This window comes from Aotus nancymaae, unplaced genomic scaffold (assembly GCF_030222135.1).
Source record: "Aotus nancymaae isolate 86718 unplaced genomic scaffold, 86718_ANA_hifiasm-v0.15.2.pri h1tg000059l, whole genome shotgun sequence".
Taxonomy (NCBI): Eukaryota; Metazoa; Chordata; class Mammalia; order Primates; family Aotidae; genus Aotus; species Aotus nancymaae.
The window spans coordinates 61696424-61717729 of NW_026988473.1; the positions used below are offsets into that span (position 1 = coordinate 61696424).

Below are 21306 nucleotides of genomic sequence, written 5' to 3' on the forward strand. Positions count from 1 at the left end.
CTCCTGACCCCAAGAAAGCCTCCCACCTTGGCCTTCCAAAGTGCTGAGATTACAGGCATGAGTCACCATGCCCAGCCAGATTTTCTTCAATACTATTTATTGGCTATTTGCACTTAGGACCGTTTCCAGAGGCTTTAGAGGCTTTGTGGTTGTTATTTTGGTGAATTCTTGGTTTGGGTTTTTCTTTGTTGTTATTATTAATAATTTTCACATAGGAGTGAGTCAGTGGAACTCCTCATGATGTAATGATGGAAGTAGATCCTTCATTTTTGAAGAATAGTTTGTTGGATATAGATTTCTTGATCAACAGTCTTTTTCTTTCAGCGCTTTCAATATGCCATCCCACCACTTCTTGGCTTCAATGGTTTCCAATGATAAATCAACCAAGAGCATTATTAGAGCTTCCTTGGACTTGATGAATTGCTTCTCTTTTACTGCTTTCAAAATATATCATAGTAGTTTAACTATGAGATGCCTAGGTATGGATATCTTTGAGTTTGTCCTACTTGGAATTTATTGAGCTTCATGAAGATGTAGATTGTTGGGTTTTTTAAAATCAAATTTGGGGAATTTTAGAGCTATTATTTCTTCAAGTATTCTTTCTGTTCCTATCTCCCTTTCCCTGTGACTCCCATTATGAATAATATTGGTAGGCATTAGGGTGTCCTACAGGTCTCTGAGTCTCTATTCTTTGTCTTCATTTCTTTTCTTTCCTTTGCCTCAGACTGGATAATCTCAATTGACCTATTTCCAATTCTGCTGAATCTTATCTGCTATTGAGCCCCTGTAGTGACATTTTTATTTCTGCCATTATACTTTTAAACTGCAGAATTTTTTTTTTTTTTTTTTGAGACAGACTCTTGCTCCATTACCACAGCTGGAGTGCCATTGCACAATTTCGGCTCACTGCAACCTCTGCCTCCTAGGTTCCAGCGATTCTCCTGCCTCAGCCTCCCAAGTAGCTGGGACTGCAGGTGCACGCTAACATGCCTGGCTAATTTTTGTATTTTTTGTAGAGACGGGGTTTTACCATGTCGGCCAAGCTGGTCTTGAACTCCTGACCTCAAGTGATCTACCCACCTCAGCCTCCCAAAGTACTGGGATTATAGGCGTGAGCTACCACGCCTGGCCCAGAATTTCTATTTGGTCTTTTTAACAATTTTTATTCCTTTATTGATATTTTTTATTTGGTAAGATATTGTTATACTTTCCTTTAGTTCTTTTGAACATGGTTTCCTTTAGTTCCTGTTACATATTTAAAATTGCTGATTTACAGTCTTTCTCTAGTAAGTCCAATGTCTGGGCTTCCTCTAGGATAGTTTCTATGTCTGCTTCCTCCATCCCCAAATGGACCTGCCTTTCTTTCTTTCTTTCTTAATGTCTTTCTTTGTTTGGTTTATATTTCTCAATTTTTTTTGTTGTTGAGAACTGGATATTTTACATAATGTAGCAACTCTGGAAATCAATTCCCCCCCATTCTGAAGATTTGTTGTTGTTATTTTTTACTGTTATTTCTTCCTATATAGTTCTGTAAAGTCTGTATTCTTTGTGGCTTCTGAGGTCTGCACATTTACCTTAGTGATGAGCTAATGATTTGACAGAGATTTCTTTACATTGCTGGAATCAGATGTTGAGATTTACTCACGTGTCTACCAGTTGCCTTTCTTATTATTTCTTTTTGTAATTTAGATCTTTTGAAGTCAATTTCTTCTTTAAAAAAAATCAGTATCTGGGGCCGGGCGCAGTGGCTCACACCTGTAATCCTAGCACTTTGGAAGGCCAAGGTGGGTAGATTACCTGAGGTCAGGAGTTCAAGACCAGCCTGGCCATCATGGTGAAACCCCATTAAAAAAAAAATCAGTATCTGGCCGGGTGTGGTGGCTCACACCTATAATCCCAGCATGTTGAGAGGCCGAGGCAGGCAGCTTATTTGAGACCAGGGGTTCAAGACCAGCCTGGCCAACATGGTGAAACCCCGTTTCTACTAAAAATACAAAAGTTACCTGGCGTGGTGGTACTCACCTTTAATCCCAGCTACTTGGGAGGCTGATGCAAGAGAATCACTTGAACCCGGGAGACGGAGGTTGCAGTGAGCCAGGATCATACCACTGCCCTCCAGCCTGGGCAACAGAGTGAGACTCTGTCTCGAAAAAAAAGAAAAAGCAAAAAATCAGGCCGTACATGGTGGCTCACACATGTAAGCCCAACACTTTGGGCGGCCAAGGCAGGCAGATCACCTGAGGTCGGGAGTTTGAGACCAGCCTGACCAACATGGTGAATCTCCGTCTCTACTAAAAACACAAAATTAGCCAGGCATGGTGCCACATGCCTATAAGCCTCACTACTCGGGAGACTGAGGCAAAAGAATAGGAGAATCGCTTTAACCCAGGAGGTGGTGGTTGCAGTGAGCTGAGATCGAGCCATTGCACTCCAGCCTGGGCAACAAGAGCAAAACTCTATCTCAAAAAAAAAAAAAATTAGAATCCTTTAGAAGTTCTTTCAGTAAGGATTTCTTGGTGATCTCCCCTAGTTTTTATTTGTCCGAAAAGGTCCTTGTTTTTTAATTCTAATTTTTCCTGTTTTCTAAGTTGACAGTAGTTTTTTCAGAAATTTATTTGTAGGAATCCTGATCAGACTATGCCATTTGAGATCTGTCCCATGAAGGAAGATTCATACTTGCTTTTTCTCTATGTCCTATGTTACTCTCAATCTAGGATCACTTTTAATTTCTTGACTGATGGCTTCCAAAACTGAGCTGATAGTGTAAATTTGAGCCCCAAACAAATGTGTGAGCAGGTTTGTGGTTATAAATTATCAGGGGAGATATTTTTCCCGTCTAGAGTCATGACTGAGCAGAAGGCTTTCCTCATCTTTTTCATTTGCCAAACGGTGGATTTTTGGGGTCTCAGACCATGTGATAAAATGCAAGACTCTGAGAATGGCAATACCTCAGGGTAACTTCAATATAGTTCACCATTTTGATTTCCAACTCCCACTTCACTTTTGACCTCTGGGAATTTCCCTTTCTTTTCTGCAAGCTCAGCTATGTATTTCAGAAAATGTTTATTTTATGTGCATTTTGTTTAAAGAAACTTTGTAGGTTGTATAGTCTATCACATTGTTCTCCATTGTAAACAGTTATGCCTACAAAATCAGGCCCCACATAAAAAGAGAGGCCTAACACATACTCTTTGTTCATGCCTTGGTTTTGAACTGAATGTACTCATTGATGATCCTGACACCTAGTTTGGTTGTTAGCTACCAACCTAGATCATAATGGATGGAATATACCTGCATTGGTAAAATGAATAGAAGGGCATGGAGAGATATAGAAGGGACAGAATGAAAGAACTGAGGAATAAGAAGCCTTAAATCATGTAGCCTACTTGAACCAAATGGAAGTTAGAGAGTGGGAAGAATAGGTGGTGGTGTAGTTAACAGAGGGTCTATATATATATGCAGAACTGAGTTTATATTGTATTCAGTGAATAAGTCATAACCACTTTAGCTAGTGTATTAGTCAGGGCTCTCCAGAAAAACAGAACTAGTAGGATATATATAAAAGTAAGATTTACTATGAAGAATTGACTCGTCCATGATCTTCTGTCTGCAAGTCTGAAGTCCTAAAAATCCGAGGAGCTGATGGTTTAAATCTCAGTCCAAGGCCAGAAGAAATTGAGATGAGATGTCTCAGTTAAAGTGGTGAGGCAGAAAAAAAGAGGCAAATTCTCCTTCCTCTGCCTCATGTTGTTTTCAGGCCCTCAATGGATTGGATGATGCCTACCAACACTGGGGAGGGTAGTCTACCAAGTCTACCAATTCAAATACTAATCTCATCCATAGACATCCTCACAGACACACCCAGAAATAATATTTAATTTGGGTACTCTGTGGTCCAGTTGAGTTGGCACATAAAATTAACCATCAAAGATACTTATGTGGGACAGTGATGTGTCTGACAAAGGTTATCCAGACTGTGAGTTAAGTTATACTGGAGCAAAACTTACATGGGTTCCACACTTGAGAGATTCATTTCCCTTCAGAAATGGCTTTAGTGCAGTATATTTCTATTTTTCCCACATAAGACCATATGAGTTAATATTACCATTAACCTCATTCTTTATAGAAACTTAAGCACAGAGAAGTTATATAACTTGTGTAGGCACAGAGCTAGAAAAGTGTGAAATGAAACAGTAAGCTCAGGTCAAATTGTAACTTTCTTTCCTGTTTCTTTCTACTACATATTGTTTCCTTTTATATCTACAACACTGTCTCCCAAGCTGGAGTGCAGGGTTGTAACCACAGCTCACTCAACTTCTTGAGTTCAAGGGATCCTCCAGCCTGCTCTCATCATCCCGACTAGCTAGAAGTAGAAGCATGTGCCACAATGCCTGGCTAATTTATTTTTATTTTTTGTAGAGACAGTCTGTCTATGTTGCTCATGCTGGTCTCAAACTCTTGGCCTGAGTGGTCCTCCTTTTTTTTTTTTTTTAAGATGAGGTCTTACTCTGTCACCCAGGCTGGAGCGCAATGTCACCATTATGGTTCACTGCAGCCTTGATCTCCTGGGCTCAAGCACTCCTCCCACCTGAACCTCCAGAGTAGCTGGGACCACAGGCAATTGCCTCCATCCCTGGCTAATTTTTTAATTTTTTCTAGAGATAGGGTCTCACTCTATTGCCTAGGTTGGGCCAAACTCCTGGACTCAAGTGATCCTTTTGCCTTGGCCTCCCAAAGTGCTGGATCTGTTTTTGCTTGTTTGTGTGTTTGTTTAATGATGCAGTTCCAAGTTATCCTTTCACCTTCATCTCCTGTATTTCATAACACATATCTGAAGACCTAGTTATTTCATACCAAATGCTTCTTCTCTTCTAAACCTGTCATAATCTTTCATTCCTCTGTACCTTTGCTAAAACCATTTCCTTCTGTATCTGATGAAATCTTATATATTCCTCTATTCCTGGCTTTTGCATTATCTCCTCTATGAAGCATTTTCTTAATCCTTGTAAGAATGAGCTGCTTACTCCCTTCCATTATTTCTTTAATACTCTGTGTCTCTATTATGGTACTTAGCACAGTTCACTTGTATTATAATGAGTATCTGTTTCCCCCACTAAGTGGTAAACTCCCTAATGTTAGCAAGAACTATGCATTTAACACAATGTCAGTAAAGCAAGAACTCAATAAATGTTTGCTGAATTGAAATTTTCATTATAAATGTCATTAAACAAAGTTTTTATCCTTTTTGACATTCCCTCTGAGATAGGTTAATGTTATTATTCCTCTTTTATTAGTTTAAAAAAGGAGAGGCTTGGGCCTAGTGGCTCATACCTGTAATCCCAACACCTTGGGAGGCCGAGGCGGGCAGATCACGAGGTCAGAGCAGATAATGAGGTCAGAAGATTGAGACCATCCTGACCAACGTGGAGAAACCTCGTCACTACTAAAACACAAATAAATTAGCCGAGTGTGGTGGCATGCACCTGTAGTCCCAGCTACTCAGGGGGCCAAGGCAGGGGAATCGCTTGAACCTGGGTGGCGGCGGATGCCGTGAACCAAGATTGTGCCACTACACTACAGCCTGGGCAACAGAGCAAGACTCCATCTCAACAAAAAAAAAACAAAAAAAAAAAACGGAGAGAGCAGATTTTCTAGTGATTACAGAATGGAAATGTCAAGAAAATATAAGGTCTTCAAGCAGTATCCTGAAATATAATTAGTATAAACTCCAAAATCTCTACCCATCATTAAAACAACTAGTATGTACCTAGTCAAATATAACTTTTCCAGAGTCACGTAACTAATAATTCTTGGAACCAAAATTTGAGCATAATTTGTTCTTTCTCTAAAGCTTGTACTTTTTTCTGTGTTATACTGTCCTTGCTCATTTCTATTCTAAGGCAATAACTATCTTATTATAGAAGCATTTTCTATATGAAAACCTGCATAGATCATTCATTTATGTGTCCTTTTTGTGAGACTGAAAGGGGTCAAGAATGAAGGTATAAAAATATAAAGTTAAAGAAAAACCAATTATCAGCCGCCACCCAAAGAAAATTAAAGAAAGTATGGAAATGTTTACCCCAACTTTTTATTTTGAAAAATATTAAACCTACAAAATAGTTGTGTGAATAATATAATAAATTCTATATATCCTTTACCTAAATTCTCAAGTTGTTAACACTTTACCAGGTTTGTTTCTTTTCTCTCTCTCTACATACACACACACACACACACACACACACACACACACACACACTGTCCCATTATCATTTGACAGTGAATTGCAGATATGATATTTCAGTATTTCTCTCCTGAGGACATGAATATTCTCCTATATAACTACAATTCTATTATCAAAAATAAGGATATTATCATTGATACAATAATATCTAATATACAGTCTGTCTTCACATTTCCCCAGTGTCTCAAGAATGTTCTCTATAACTTTTGTTGATTCTCAGAGAATTGTATAGTTGACCAGGCCAGAGTTTCTGCTGCTCAAAACACTTCTCCTTAAGGAAAGATTGATGAGCTGTTTTTAGCCCTTTCTGTTTTTGTGTTTTTGTTTGCTTTTGCTTTCCTATTCATTCACCTTCTTCTTTTTTTTTTTTTTTTCCTATTCACCTTCTAAACCAGGTTGTTGTGGAAGGCTGATATAGTTGGATATTTGTCCCCACTCAAATATCATGTTGAAATGTAATCCCCAGTGTTGGAGGTGGGGCTTGGTAGGAGGTAATTGGGTTATGTGGGCAGTTCCCTCATGAAAGGCTTAGTGCTGTCCTGGTGATAGTGAATGAGTTGTCAGGAGATCTGGTTATTTAAAAGTGTGTGGTACCTCCCCCACCCACCTTGCTCCTGCTCTCACCATGTGACATGCCTACTCCCACTTCACCTTCTGCCATGGGTAAAAGCTCCCTGAGGTCTCCTTAGAAGTCAAGCAGATGCTGGCATCATGCTTGTATAGCCTGCAGAACTGTGAGGGAGAAATCAGCCAAAACGAAGCTACAGGCCCCATGCAAGTCTAAAACCCAGCAGGGCAGTAATTAAATCTAAAAACTCCAAAATAATATCCTTTGACTCCATGTCTCGCATCCAGGTAACACTGATGCAAGAGGTGGGCTCTAAAGGCTTTGGGCAGCTCTTCCCCTGTGGCTATGCAGGGTACAACCCCTGTGGTTGCTTTCATGGGCTGGCATTGTGTGCCTGTGTCTTTTCCAGGTGCATGGTGCAAGCCCTTGGTGGATCTACCATTCTCATGTCTGGAGGATGGTGGCCCTCTTCTCACACCTCTACTAACCAGTGTCCCAGTGGGGACTCTGTGTAGGGGCTCCAACCCCACATTTCCCCTCCATACTGCCATTGTAGAGGTTTTCCATGAGGGCTTTGCCCATCCCCCTTAGCAGACTTCTGGACATCAGGCATTTCCATACATCCTCTGCAATCTAGGTGGAGGCTCCCAAACCTCACCTGTCACACTCTGTGCACCCACAGGCTTACCACCACATGGAAGCCACTAAGGCATGTGGCTTGCACCCTCTGAAGCATCAGCCTGAGCTGTACCTTGGCCCTTTTGTACGTGGCTAGAGCTGAAGTGACCATAATGCAGGGCATCATGTCCCAAGGCTGCACAGAGCAGTGAGGCCTTGTACTTGTCCCACAGAACCATTATTTCCTCCTAGGACTCAAGGCCTGTGATGGCATGAGCTGCTGTGAAAGTCTCTGAAATGCCTTCCAGGCATTTCCCCCATTATCTTGACTATAAATATTTGGCTCCTCGTTACATATGCAAATTTCTGCAGCTGGTTTGAATCCCTCCCCTGAAAATGTTTTTTTCTTTTCTGTTATACCACATGACCAGGCTGCAAATTTTTCAAACCTTTACACTCTGCTTCCCTTTTAAATGTAATTTTCAGTTTTATGTCACTTTTTTGCTCAAGAATATGAGCATAGGCTGCTAGAAGCAGCCAGACTACACTTTGAGTGTTTTGCTGCTTAGAAATTTCTTCTACCAGCCAGGTACAGTGGCTCATCCCTGTAATCCGAGCACTTTGGGAGGCCATGGTTATCAAGTGGGCTGAGGTGAGCAGATTGCTTAAGATCAGGATTTCAAGACCAGCCTGGGCAGCATGGCAAAACCTGTCTCTACCAAAAATACAAAAACTTAGCCAGATATGGCAGTGGGCACCTGTAGTCCCAGCTACATGGGAGGCTGAGGTAGGGAGATTTCTTTTTTTTTTTTTTTGAGACGGAGTTTCGCTCTTGTTACCCAGGCTGGAATGCAATGGCACGATCTCGGCTCACCGCAACCTCTGCCTCCTGGGTTCAGGCAATTCTCCTGCCTCAGCCTCCTGAGTAGCTGGGATTACAGGCACGTGCCACCATGCCCAGCTAATTTTTTGTATTTTTAGTAGAGATGGGGTTTCACCATGTTGACCAGGATGGTCTCGATCTCCTGACCTCATGATCCACCTGCCTCAGCCTCCCAAAGTGCTGGGATTACAGGTGTGAGCCACTGTGCCCGGCCGGTAGAGAGATTTCTTGAGCACAGGAGGCAGAGGTTGCAGTGAGCTGAGATTGCCCCATTGCACTCCAGCCTGGGTGACAGAGTGACACCTTGTCTCAAGAAAGAAAGAAAAGAAACATCTTCCACCAGATACCCTAAATCATCACTCTCAAGTTCAAAGTTCCACAGATCTCTAGGGCAGGGACACAATGCCTCCAGTCTATTTGCTAAAGCATAGCACAAGTAACCTTTATTCTGATTCCCAGTAAGTTCCTCATCTCCATCTGAGATCATCCCAGCCTAGACTTCACTGTCCATATCACAGTCAGCATTTTGGTCACAAGCATTCAACAAATCTCTAGGAATTTCCAAACGTGCCCTCATCTTCCTGTCTTCTTCTGAGCCCTTCAAACTGTTCCAACCTCTGCCCATTACCTAGTTCCAAAGCTGCTTCCACATTTTCAGGTATCTTTATAGCAATGCCCCCTTCCTGGTACCAATTTTCTGTATTAGTCTTTTCTTGGATTGCTATAAAGAGCTACCTAAGACTGGTTAGTTTCTAAAGAAAAGAGTTTTAATTGGCTCACAGTTCCACAGGCTGTACAGGAAGCATAGCTGGGGAGGCCTCAGGAAACTTACTATCATGGCAGAAGGTACAGAGGAAGCTGGCACATCTTGCATGGCTGGAGCAAGAGAAAGAAAGTAAGCGGGAAGGTGCCACACACTTTCAAACAACCTGATCTCACTCCTATCATGAAAATAGCAAGGGGGATACTGACCCTATGATCCAGTCACCTCCCACCAGGCCCCTTCTCCAACATTGGAGATTACAATTCAACATGAGATTTTGGCAGGGACACAAATCCAAACCATGTCAGTATTACATATTTCTTTCTGAAGTCAAAGTTGAAAACAGCATACAAAGTGGAAGCTCCCAAGAGTGAAAGGACAGACTGGTGATTTCTCAGAGCCTGTTGGAATCCTTCATTTAAGCTCAAATATTCTGTATTCAAAAATGAATTTGGATGTGTAGCATCATTAATTCTCTATGAAGTAATAGTGTATATATAATCATTCAACATTAAAAAATATGTAGGGTTTGTCTACTGGCATTATCTTTAAGGTAAATCACTTGTTTCTGCCTTCAAGATGCTCTATAGGGGAATTAAGCAAAACAATAATTGTAATAAGTGCTACAGTAGATGAACCAAGAGAGGTATAATGGTAATAGAGAGGAAGGAATACCTAAGACTGCCTAGATGACTTAGAGGGATTCTTCACAGAAAGTGGGATCTTCAACCTGACTCTTGAAGGAGATGTTTCCCAGGTAAACAAGGGTAACTAGCTTACTGGCAGGAAAAACATATGGCTAGATGTAGAAGTATAGGAAAAAATGCTGGAGTAGAATCATGGGAAGAGCTCTTCAATTTGTCACCAATATCTATAAACATTTATTTTTATAGGAAGCTCTAAAATCATGTTATTGGTTGAGGCTAGATTAACATTTGAGGCTAGTCCATCCATGCCTTGGATCCTATGACTGATTATTTTATTTTATTTTTTAATTTTACTTTTAAGTTTTAGGATACATGTGCAGAACATGCAGGTTTGTTACATAGGTATACATGTGCCACGGTGGTTTGCTGCATCTATCAATCCATCATCTAGGTTTTAAGCCCCGCATGCATTAGGTATTTGTTCTAATCTCTCCCTCACAGAATCACCCAGGCTGGAGTACAGTGGTGTGATCATATTTCACTATAACCTCAAACTCCTGGGCTCAAGCGATCCTGTTGCATCAGCCTCCTGAACAGTTGAGAATACAGTTGTGTGCCACCATGCCTGGCTTTTTTATATATATATATGTTTATATATATATACATAATATGTATAGTACACACACATATATACATATATACATATATGTATATATTTTTATGAGACAGAGTCTTGCTCTGTCACCCAGGCTGGAGTGCAGTTGCGCAATCTTGGCTCACTGCAACCTCCGCCTCCTGGGTTTAGGCAATTCTTGTGCCTCAGCCTCATGAGTAGCTGGGATTATAGGCGTGTGCCACTATGCCCAGCTAATTTTTATAATTTTAGTAGAGACAGGGTTTCGCCATGTTGGCCAGGATAGTCTTGAACTCCTGGCCTCAAGCGATCCACCCACCTTGGCCTCCCAAAGTACTGGGAGTACAGGTGTGAGCCTCTCTGCCTACCCCTATAATTCTTATTGCAGCTAATATGGTGGACTTGAATCTTACTAAAAGATTAAACTTTAAAGTCAGCAGTTATGATAAAATTTGTGTATAGTCCAAATCCTTTAAGATGATCCTTTTTTTTTTTTTTTTTTTTTTTTTGAGATGGAGTCTCACTCTTGTCGTCCAGGCTAGAGTTCAGTAGTGTGGTCTCAGCTCACTGCAACCTTCACCTCCTGGGTTCAAGCAATTCTCCTGCCTCAGCCTCCCGAGTAGCTGGGATTACAGATACCCACCACCACACTCAGCTAATTTTTGTGTTTTTAAAGATGGGGTTTCACCATGTTAGCCAAGCTGGTCTTGAACTCCTGACTTCAGGTGATCTGCCTGCCTCGGCCTCCCAAAGTACTGGGATGATAGGTGTGAGCCACTGCGCCCAGCCAAGATGATCCCTTTAATGTTAAAACATAATGGTTATTCTTGGGCCAGGCACGGTAGCTCATGCCTGTCATCCCAGCACTTTGGGAGTCTAAGGCTGGAGGGCAGTGAACTCCAGTGAGTGAACTGCCCTCCAGCCTCAGTGACAGAGTGAGACCCTGTCTCAAAAACAGAAAAGAATGACTCAATTTCTCTATTACCATAGTTCTTACTCTTTCCTTCTCTGGACACATATAGTTGAATTCCCATAAGGTAAAGGCCCCTATAATATGGCTCCCTTGTATATATTTTGCAAATTAGGCATAATGTCTAGTGTGGTTGACTCACCAACATTCATTCTACTGTACATAATTTGCCTAACTAGTCATGGTTTAGTTTAGTAATGGATTACTTAGTATGATTACTTAGTGATGGTTTAGTAATGGATTACTTAGTGTGAAGACAAAGGTGTTGTAATAGAAGTCTCAAAACTCAGTAGCATAAAGATGGAAGGGTCTTTCTCTTATAAATTACTGTGGCCAGCCAAAACTAGTGGTGGAGTGGAAGAGATGTGGATAGCACACGTTCATTTAGGGACCCACGTTTTTTCCTTCTTGTTGCTCTACCACCTCCTAGAGCATTTGAATGGTAAGAACTGGTCGTAGGCAGGGCAAGGCTATAATTTGAAAGGAAGGAGAAAGAGAAGAAAAGCTCATTCCAAGCCTAGCTATAGAACCATTTCTTCTGTTCACATTCTATATAATTTTCTGTCAGTGACAGCACAGTCACATGACCACACTTAACTGCAAGAAGGACAGAAAATGGAATGTCTAGACAGCTTACCAGCCATGTGCCCCAGAAAATGGGCAGAATGGATTTTAAAAGAACAGCTAGTAATCTGCCATTATGAGATGGGAGGGTAAGTTGGCTAGCAGACCTTTGGAAAAGATTTCCATTTTCCTAAACTAATAAAAAATCACATACAATACTAGACCAAAAGTTTGTTAATATTTTGATAATTCCACTTGTATGAAATGTTTCCTCTATAATCTTATATATCTTATTTTGTATATTCTAAAACATTATTCTGAGAAGGGGGCTTCAACAAACTGCCAGAGGAGCCTATAGCACAAAAACAGGCCTCTGCCGTAGCAGAGGCAGCAAGATCATTTAAGAGCTTGTTAATTCAGACAAGCAGTAATGAGAATGTGACTCAGACAGTGTCCACAGGGGACAGATTCCAGAAATCCTTTAACCTTCACTCACAGAATCTGCTTTTATCAGCAGCACAGCCAGATGATGGCATTGCTATTACCCATTTATGCTCACTTAATTTTGACAGAAAGAAATGCCTCTTTGAAAGTAGAGTTTAGGAATGTTTTCTTTTCAAATTTAGCATAAAATAGGGAGAAATGTTCAAGACAGATAGGATACCATCTTGTTGCTTAGCTGGCATAATGGATATTAGTTGGACATTTTTACACAATTAATAGCTTCCCCCACAAAAAAAACAGTAAGCTTTTACCACCTTAGGTTGTGTGACAGAAAGCCTCTTAAAGTAGAGGAACAGAATCAGACACTCAGTAGGGACAAGAGCCTTAGTGATTTGCCCTGAGGGATTGGAAACAGCACAGGAATTGCTGGTGGCAGGTTGAGAATGCCTCAGTAACAGTCTTATGCTTCAGTTCCAGGCCTCTGCACAAAATTGTGAGTAATCACTGCCAATGCCTGGATCCACAGGCCATTGCAGAGTTACCTTTCATTGCTTTGTACGTGACACTATGAGCCTGCAGTAAAGCAGCAGCAGCCCAATTCATCACTTGAGTTCCATTGATCCCACAACTCCAATGGGCTATGGCTGTCTCCAGTCTAATCTCTAGAGGATTATGGCTTTGCAGTCTCTTATGACCTTACACTTGATTTCCAGCAGTCAGTGGCCTTGTTTCATTTTACTAGAATGTGAGCTCTTAAGAGTCTGTGGATCACGGTGCTACTCCAAGTAGGTGCTGTTTGCTGTTCTTTGTTAAATGAAGGAATCATTCCAATTCAGTTAAATGCATTTATTTAGGGAAGGTGAAGATCTCCAGCCCTTACCTGTAATTGTATTAAATATTTGCCATGGTCATATCCTTAGAAAAAGTTTTAAATTCTTCAAATCATATTTATTGAGCTCATGTTGCTTCTAAAATTGATCACAGAGCTGCAGAACTAAAGGACATCTAGTCCAATCCTCTTACATCTGTAAGAACTGGTTGTGGAAATCAAGTGAAAATATCTCCTTTATTTTGCCTTTAAAAAGGTACAAACTTAAGTAACTTTATTAAAAAATAATCTAATTTCCCCACATTTCTTCTCTTCTTGTGGAGAACGGGGAAAGCTGGAGGCAGAGATACTGTTCAGAGATACTTGGACACTACCTCTGCACCCTGTCCTACCCGTGCTGCTGCTGATGATCAGTTTGGTTCACTTTTTGACATGCAAGTGTTCTAACCTAGAATACTTTTTTTTCCTATATACAGGGTCTTACTCTGTCATCAAGACTAAAGTGCAGTGGCATAATCACGGCTCACCATTTTTTGTTTTGAGGCAGCATCTTGATATGTTGACCAGCCCAGAAGTCCAAACATGTTAATAACCCTTTCCACATATTATCCATTACTTTCCAGAATGATTATTTCAACTTACACTGGAACCTGTAACTGAGTATGCAGTACTTGTTTAATGAAGACACTTTGATTTTATTCATTTTTTTTTTGAGACAGGGTCTCGCTCTGTTGCCCAGGCTGGAGTGTGGTGGCACCATTTCAGCTCACTGCAACCTCTGTCTCCTGGGCTCAAATGATCCTCCTGCCTCAGACTCCCAAGTAGCTGGGAATTCAGGTGCACACCACCACGCCCAACCAATTTTTGTATTTTTTATAGAGACAGGTTTTGACCATGTTACCCAGGCTGGTCTCAAACTCCCACACTTAAGCAATCCACCTACCTTGGCCTCCCAGAGTGTTGGGATTACAGGCGTGAGCCACCATGCCCAGCCCTAGAACACTTTTTGATATTCCCTTAAACTTCAGGAAGCTGCAAATGAGATAAGCTGGTAGTGAGAGGGAATTTGGCTTTGTTATCAGCTCTGGAACACTGAGTGAGGAATGTAACCAGCAACTACATACCGAATAAGGAATCAAGAGACATGGGGAAAGCCAGCAAAGATGTGCTGCGTCTTTACTGCTTTATGTAGCCACCTGGCTTCTGTTCAGTTCTGTTTCCTTGGCTGAGCAAATCAGGGAGCAGGTAACCGTGTGTGCCGGTATGAAAGTCTCTTCCTAGCCAGGTGCGGTGGCTCACGCCTGTAATCCCAGCACTTTGGGAGGCCAAGGCAGGTGGATCGCCTAAGGTCGGGAGTTCAGACCAGCCTGACCAACATTGAGAAACCCCGTCTCTACTACGAAATTAGCCAGCCGTGGTGGCACACGCCTATAATCCCAGGTACTCGGGAGGCTGAGGCAGGAAAATCGCTTGAACCCGGAAGACGAAGGTTGCAGTGAGCCAAGATCGCACCACTGCACTCTAGCCTGGGCGACAGAATGAGACTTCATCTCAAACAAACAAAACTAACTTGCTCGTTTCGGTTAGCATAATACTTTTTTTTTTTTTTTTTTTTTTTTTGAGATGGAGTTTCACTCTGGCCCAGGCTGGAGTGAAGTGGCACGATCTCGAATCACTGCAACCTCCGCCCCCCTACCCGCGCCCCAGATTCAAGTGATTCTCCTGCCTCAGCCTCCCGAGTAGCTGGGACTACAGGGGTGTGCCGCCACGCCTGGCTAATTTTTGTATGTTTAGTAGAGACGAGGTTTCACCACGTTGACCAGGCTAGTCCTGAACTCTTGACCTCAGGCAATCCACTCACCTCGTCCTCCCAAAGTGCTAGGATTACAGGCGTGAGCCACTGCGCCCAGCCACAGTATAATACATTTTTTATTCATCTTTGTTGTCATGTATGTCAACAGATTATTCCTTTTTTCTGAGATAAGTTTTTGCTCTATTGCTAAGACTGGGAGCAGTGGCATGATCATAGCTCACTGCAGCCTCAACCTTTCAGGCTCAAGCAATTCTCTCACCTCAGCCTCATGAGTAGCTGGGACTCCAGGCATGTGCCGCCCCGCCCAGCTAATTTTGTTTATCTTTTTTAGAGACTTAGGGTCTCACTGTGTTGCCCAGGCTGGTCTCAAACCCCGAGACCCAAAGGATCCTCCCACCTTGGTGTCCCAAAGTGCTAGAATTAAAGCATGAGCCACTGTGCCTGGCTTATTCCTTTCCATTGAAAAGTAATATTCCATTGTTTGACTTATAACACAATCTGTTTATCCATTCACTAGTTGAACATTTAGATTGTCTCCAGTTTTGGGCTACTATGAATAACGCTGCTATGAACATTAATGTACAGGGTTTTGTAACATGAGCTTTCATTTCTCTAGGATAAATACACCCAAGAGTGTGATTGCTGAGTTACATGATAAATATATATTTAACTCTATGAGAAAGTAGGTCTGTGCTTTTGCTAACAATGTATGAGAGATGCAGCTCCTCTGTATTCTCACAGCACTTGGTATCTCATTGTGGTTTTAATATGCATTTCTATAGTGACTAATTATTTCAATAGTCTTTTCCTGTGCATGGTAACCAGCCATATATCTTCTTTGCTAAAGTTTTCAACTATTTTGTCCATTTAAAAGATTCAGTTATTTTCCTAGTGCTGTGTTTTGAAAGTTCTTTGTATATTCTGAATACAAGTCCTTTGTCAATATGTGACATTCAAATATTTTCTCCTAATCTGTAGACATTCTTTTCATCTTGTTAAAGTGAGGGAGAGTGTGCTATGGCTGAAGAACTGATAGAAGGTCAGTGTGAGTGGAGTATGGAGCATGAAGAAAGTGGTCTACAATGAGGCTGGAAAGGCAGCTGGGAATTTACAGACCATGTTAAGGGGTTTGGGATTCATTCTGCGGGCCATGAGAAGCTATTTTATGCTAGCAGAAGGGTGATATGAATGGATTTGTTTTGTGGTGTTTGTTGTTTTAGAGATGAGGTCTCACTGTATTGCCCAGGCTTGCCTCAAACTCCTGGACTCAAGCAGTCTTCCTGCCTCAGCCTACCTTGTACCTGGGACTGTAGGCATGCACATCCGGCTGAATTTGTGTTTTCAAAAGATCACTCTGGCTACTGTTTGAAGAATGGATAATTGGAAAGGCATAGAGTTGTCTTATGAAAACCACTTAGAAAGTTACTACAATATAAGTTTTATGGAGGCCAGGTGCAGTGGCTCATGCCTGTGATCCCAGCACTTTGGGAGGCTGAGGCAGGTGGATCACCTGAGGCAGGAGTTCAAGACCAGCCTGGCCAACATGGTGAAACCCCTTCTCTACTAAAAAAAAAATTAGCTGGGTGTGGTGGCAGGTGCCTATAATCCCAGCTACTCGGGAGGCTGAGGCAGAAGAATTGCTTGAACCTGGGAGGTGGAGTTTGCAGTGAACAGAGATCACACCATTGCACTCCAGCCTGGGTGACAAGAGTGAAACTGTCTCAAAAAAAAAAAAAAAATATATATATATATATATATATATAAACCAGTTAGAAAGTGACCACAATAAAAATATTCCAAAAAGGGAATATGGCAGCTTCGACCAGGATAGTGACAGTGGAGATGGGAAAGGCATGAACAGATTCAAGAGAGAATTAGGAAGTAAATATCTAGCTAATAACCATTATGTCCAATAGTGTGGAGAAAATATTTAAATTTTCAGCATTATATTGGATGTTCAGTTGTAGGTTTTTTGTAAATGCCCTTTAAGTATTCTCCTAGTACTCTCAGTCATTTTGCTGAAAGTTTTTTTAAAATCATAAATAGTAGATGGTAAACTTTATCAAGTTCTTTTTCTGCATTAATTGAGATGATTACATGTTTTTTCGTCTTTATTTTGTGGTTAACTACATTGATTTTTACATGTTCAACCAACCTTGGATTTGCTAATATTTTGTTGAAGATCTTCATTACATGTTTTTTTTTTTTAAAGACAGGGTTTCACCATATTGGTCAGGCTGGTCTTGAACTCCCAACCTCAGGTGATCCGCCCTCCTTGGCCTCCAAAGTGCTTGGATTACAGGCGTGAGCCACCACGCCCGGCCCATTACATGTTTGAGAATTTACCAGCAAGGTCATATATGCCTGGAGTTCCCCCTCACCCCCCACCCCACACCTTGGAAAGTTTAGTATTGTAAATTCTATTTCTAACCAATATAACACTATGCAGATTTTCTATTTCGAAGAACCAACTTTTGGCCTTGTTGATTTTCTCTATTGGTTATTTCCTATTTCCTTATTTCTATCTTCTACTTACTTTGGGTATACTTTACTGTTCTTTTTCTAGCATTTGAAGGTGGAGGCTTGGACCAAAGATTTTAGATTCTTCTGTCTGTTTCTGTTGAAAGTATTTAAGGCCAGAAATTTCCCTGTAAACCTTATTTAGCTGTGTCCCACAGTTTTTGATATTTTTAAACTTTATCCCTCAGTTCAAAAATATTTTGTTGTCCAACTTCCAATTATCTGTAGCTTTTCTAAATATCTTATTGTTAGCAATTTCTAACTTAAATACTTTATTTTGTTAGATAATATATTCTTCATTATTTCCCTCTTAATTTATTGAGACCTACCTTATGCTCAGCATATCGTCTCATCTTAATGAATGCTCCTCGTATACTTGGGGAAAAAATGTGTATTCTGTAGTTGGTGGTGGTACTAACCAATAAATGTGTATTATGTCAAATTAGTAGACAGTTTAATTCAAATTGTCTGTAGTCTTATTTTTTTGAGATAGGATCTCGCTGTGTTGCCCAGGCTAGAGTGAAACTCCTGGGCTCAAGGGATCCTCTCTCTCAAGTAGCTGGAACTATAGGTGTGCACCACCATGTCCAGCTAAATCTTCTGTATTCTTAATGACTTTTTGCCTATTCTCAGCATTCTGTCAATTACTAAGAAAGAGCTGTTGAAATTTCTAGCTACGATTATAGTATAATCTATTTCTCCCTTTAGTTCTGTTATTTTTGTCTTCTGATATTTTGTAGCTCTAACATGTTTGAGTTCCAATCCCAGCTGTACCACTTTGCAGTTGTGTCATCTTGGCCAAGTTGCATGTCTTTTATGAGCTTCAGTTTCCTTATCTATAAAGTGAGGAGAATGGATGTTTTTGTGCTGATTTTACAGGATCATTATGCAGATCACATGGAATCATTTATATAGCTATATTATAAAAACTGCCCTGGCTGGGCGCGGTGGCTCAAGCCTGTAATCCCAGCACTTTGGGAGGCCGAGGCAGGTGGATCACGAGGTCAAGAGATCGAGACCATCCTGGTCAACATGGTGAAACCCCGTCTCTACTAATACAAAAAATTAGCTGGGCATGGTGGCGCGTGCCTGTAATCCCAGCTACTCAGGAGGCTGAGGCTGGAGAATTGCCTGAACCCAGGAGGCGGAGGTTGCGGTGAGCCAAGATCGCGCCATCGCACTCCAGCCTGGGTATCAAGAGCGAAACTCCGTCTAAAAAAAAAAAAAAAAAAAAAAACTGCACCTGAAAAAAATAAAAATAAAAAGTGTCCAGGCACTGTGGCTCATATCTGTAATCCCAGCATTTTGGGAGGCCAAGACGGGCGGATCACTTGAGGTCAGGACGTTAAGACCAGCCTGACCAACATGGTAAAATCCCATCTCCACTAAAAATTCAAAAATTTAGCTGGATGTGGTGGCCCACACCTTTAATCCCAGCTACTTGGGAGTCTGAGGCAGGAGAATCGCTTGAGCCCAGGAGACGGAGGTTGCAGTGAGCCAAGATCAAGCCACTGTATTCTAGCCTGGGGGAGAGAGTAAGGCTGCATCTCAAGGAAAGAAATAAAAACTGCAAATGCAAATATGTAAGACATTATTATTACAGGATTTAATGAAAACTCCTATTTATCCTCCCCATATTTTTTTTTTTTTTTTTTTTTTTTTGAGACGGAGTTTCGCTCTTGTTACCCAGGCTGGAGTGCAATGGCGCCATCTGGGCTCACTGCAACCTCCGCCTCCTGGGTTCAGGCAATTCTCCTACCTCAGCCTCCTGAGTAGCTGGGATTACAGGCATGCACCACCATGCCTGGCTAATTTTTTGTATTTTTAGTAGAGACAGGGTTTCACCACGTTGACCAGGATGGTCTCGATCTCTTGACCTCGTGATCCACCCGCCTCGGCCTCCCAAAGTGCTGGGATTACAGGCGTGAGCCACCGCGCCCGGCCCCCATATTTTTCTTTTCTTTTTTTTTTTTTTTGAGATGGAGTTTTGCTCTTGTTGCCCAGGCTGGAGTGCAGCGGCATGATCTCAGCTCACTGCAACCTCTGCTTCCTGGGTTCAGGCAATTCTCCTGCCTCAGCCTCCCAAGTAGCTGGGATTACAGGCATGTGCCACCACACCTGGCTAATTTTTGTATTTTTAATAGAGATGGGGTTTCACCATGTTGGCCAGGCTGATCTTGAACTCCTGACCTCAGGTAATCTGCCCTCGGCCTCCCAAAGCGCTGGGATTACAGGTGTGCACCACTGTGTCCGGCCCCCATACCTTTCATAAATATATAAATTTCAGACCAATCTCCATAACACCTCATCTTCCTGAACTGGAAAACCCTTCTTTCTCTGGCCCATTTGTTATCTCTTTGATAATTTCAGCAGCTCTTTTCCTATACCATCTCTACCATTAGAATGTATCCCTTCTAAAACCACTGCATCAAGGCCTATTCATGCTCATACTTCGAGACTCAGTTAAAACAGCATGTCTTCCATGACAATTTCTCACTCGTGTTTATTCACTCTGACTTCTGAGATCCTCACCTATATTTCATCTCATCCTACTATAAATATTTGCACATTTTCACTAACCTTACCTGAATAAAACTCCATGGAACATTTGGTTCATCTCAGTATTTCTACTGTTTAGAAATACTGAGACTTGACACAGAGTTAAGTTCTCAGTAAGTGCTGTATGAATGAATGAAAGGATAGAGGTATATGGGTCAGGAAAGGAATGCTTTGTCTCTGTGAGCTTCAGTACTAAAAGCATTGTCCTTTTGTAGATACATAACAGGTGAAGCCCAGTAGGTTGGGCTGGTAGTTCCCAAACTGTAACTCCTGTATCCCCTTTGCTGATGTAGAGGTAGTTCAAGAAGATTTTAATGCTCAATTCAATTCATCTTTAATTCATCCTATAATGCTCAATTCATCTTTGTTAAACACTAAACCTTAAATGTGCCTGGAAGACTTTTCAGAGTGATAGGTAGGTTTTAAAGCATAAAAAGAAGTTTCCTGGAGTTAGCTGGGAAGGTTAGAAAGTTCAGAAAAAAGTAACAGTATAGAGATTGTTGTGAAATTTTTCTAAAGTCAAAATTTTAGCATGCTATGCAAGTGCTTTCTTTTCCCACCTCAATTGTCACTCTACACACAAGTTGTACAGAATTAATTGTTCTTCTAGTCTTTTTCTTCCCTCTGAGCCTTTCTTTTTGAGATGAAGTCTTGCTCTTGTCGCCCAGGCTGGAGTGCAGTGGTGTGATCTCAGCTCACTGCAACCTCCACCTCCTGGGTTCAAGTGATTCTCCTGCCTCAGCCTCCCAAATAGCTGGGATTACAGGCATCTGCCACCACACCAGGCTAATTTTTGTATTTTTAGTAAAGATGGGATTTCACCATGTTGGCCAGGCTGGTTGCGAACTCCTGACCTCAGGTGATCCACCTGCCTCAGCCTCCCAAAGTGCTGGGATTACAGGCATTAATCACCATGCCCCGCCACCTTTTTTTTTTTTTTTTTTAAATATACCATCTAGAGGTTTTTTGTTTTTGCTTTTTAACGCCTATTACATTAAAAATACCAGGGAATAGGCTCCAGCAACCCAGGCTCCTTCCCATTTGTTCTAACACAGTGTGCTTCTCTGGGTGGAGCAGGCTGGCGTTTCATTTGAACCTAGGTACCTTTCTGTCTGGCTTCCTTCTTTTTCTGAACATTTTCCTTCACACATTTCAGGAAGCTATATTGGCTCTTAGAGCACTTAATGTGCTCATTCACATTAATTCTCTTGGCAAGAATCTGGCCCATAACTTGTTTGTTTACAACAATG

The 21306-nt window shown here is 41.4% G+C and overlaps 1 protein-coding gene across 3 annotated transcripts in view; it reads left to right on the forward strand.

Annotated features, from left to right (window-relative positions):
* AAMDC (adipogenesis associated Mth938 domain containing) overlaps positions 1-21306 on the forward strand; it is a 49889-nt gene that overhangs the window by 25164 nt on the left and 3419 nt on the right. The gene's annotated exons all lie outside the window — the stretch shown is intronic.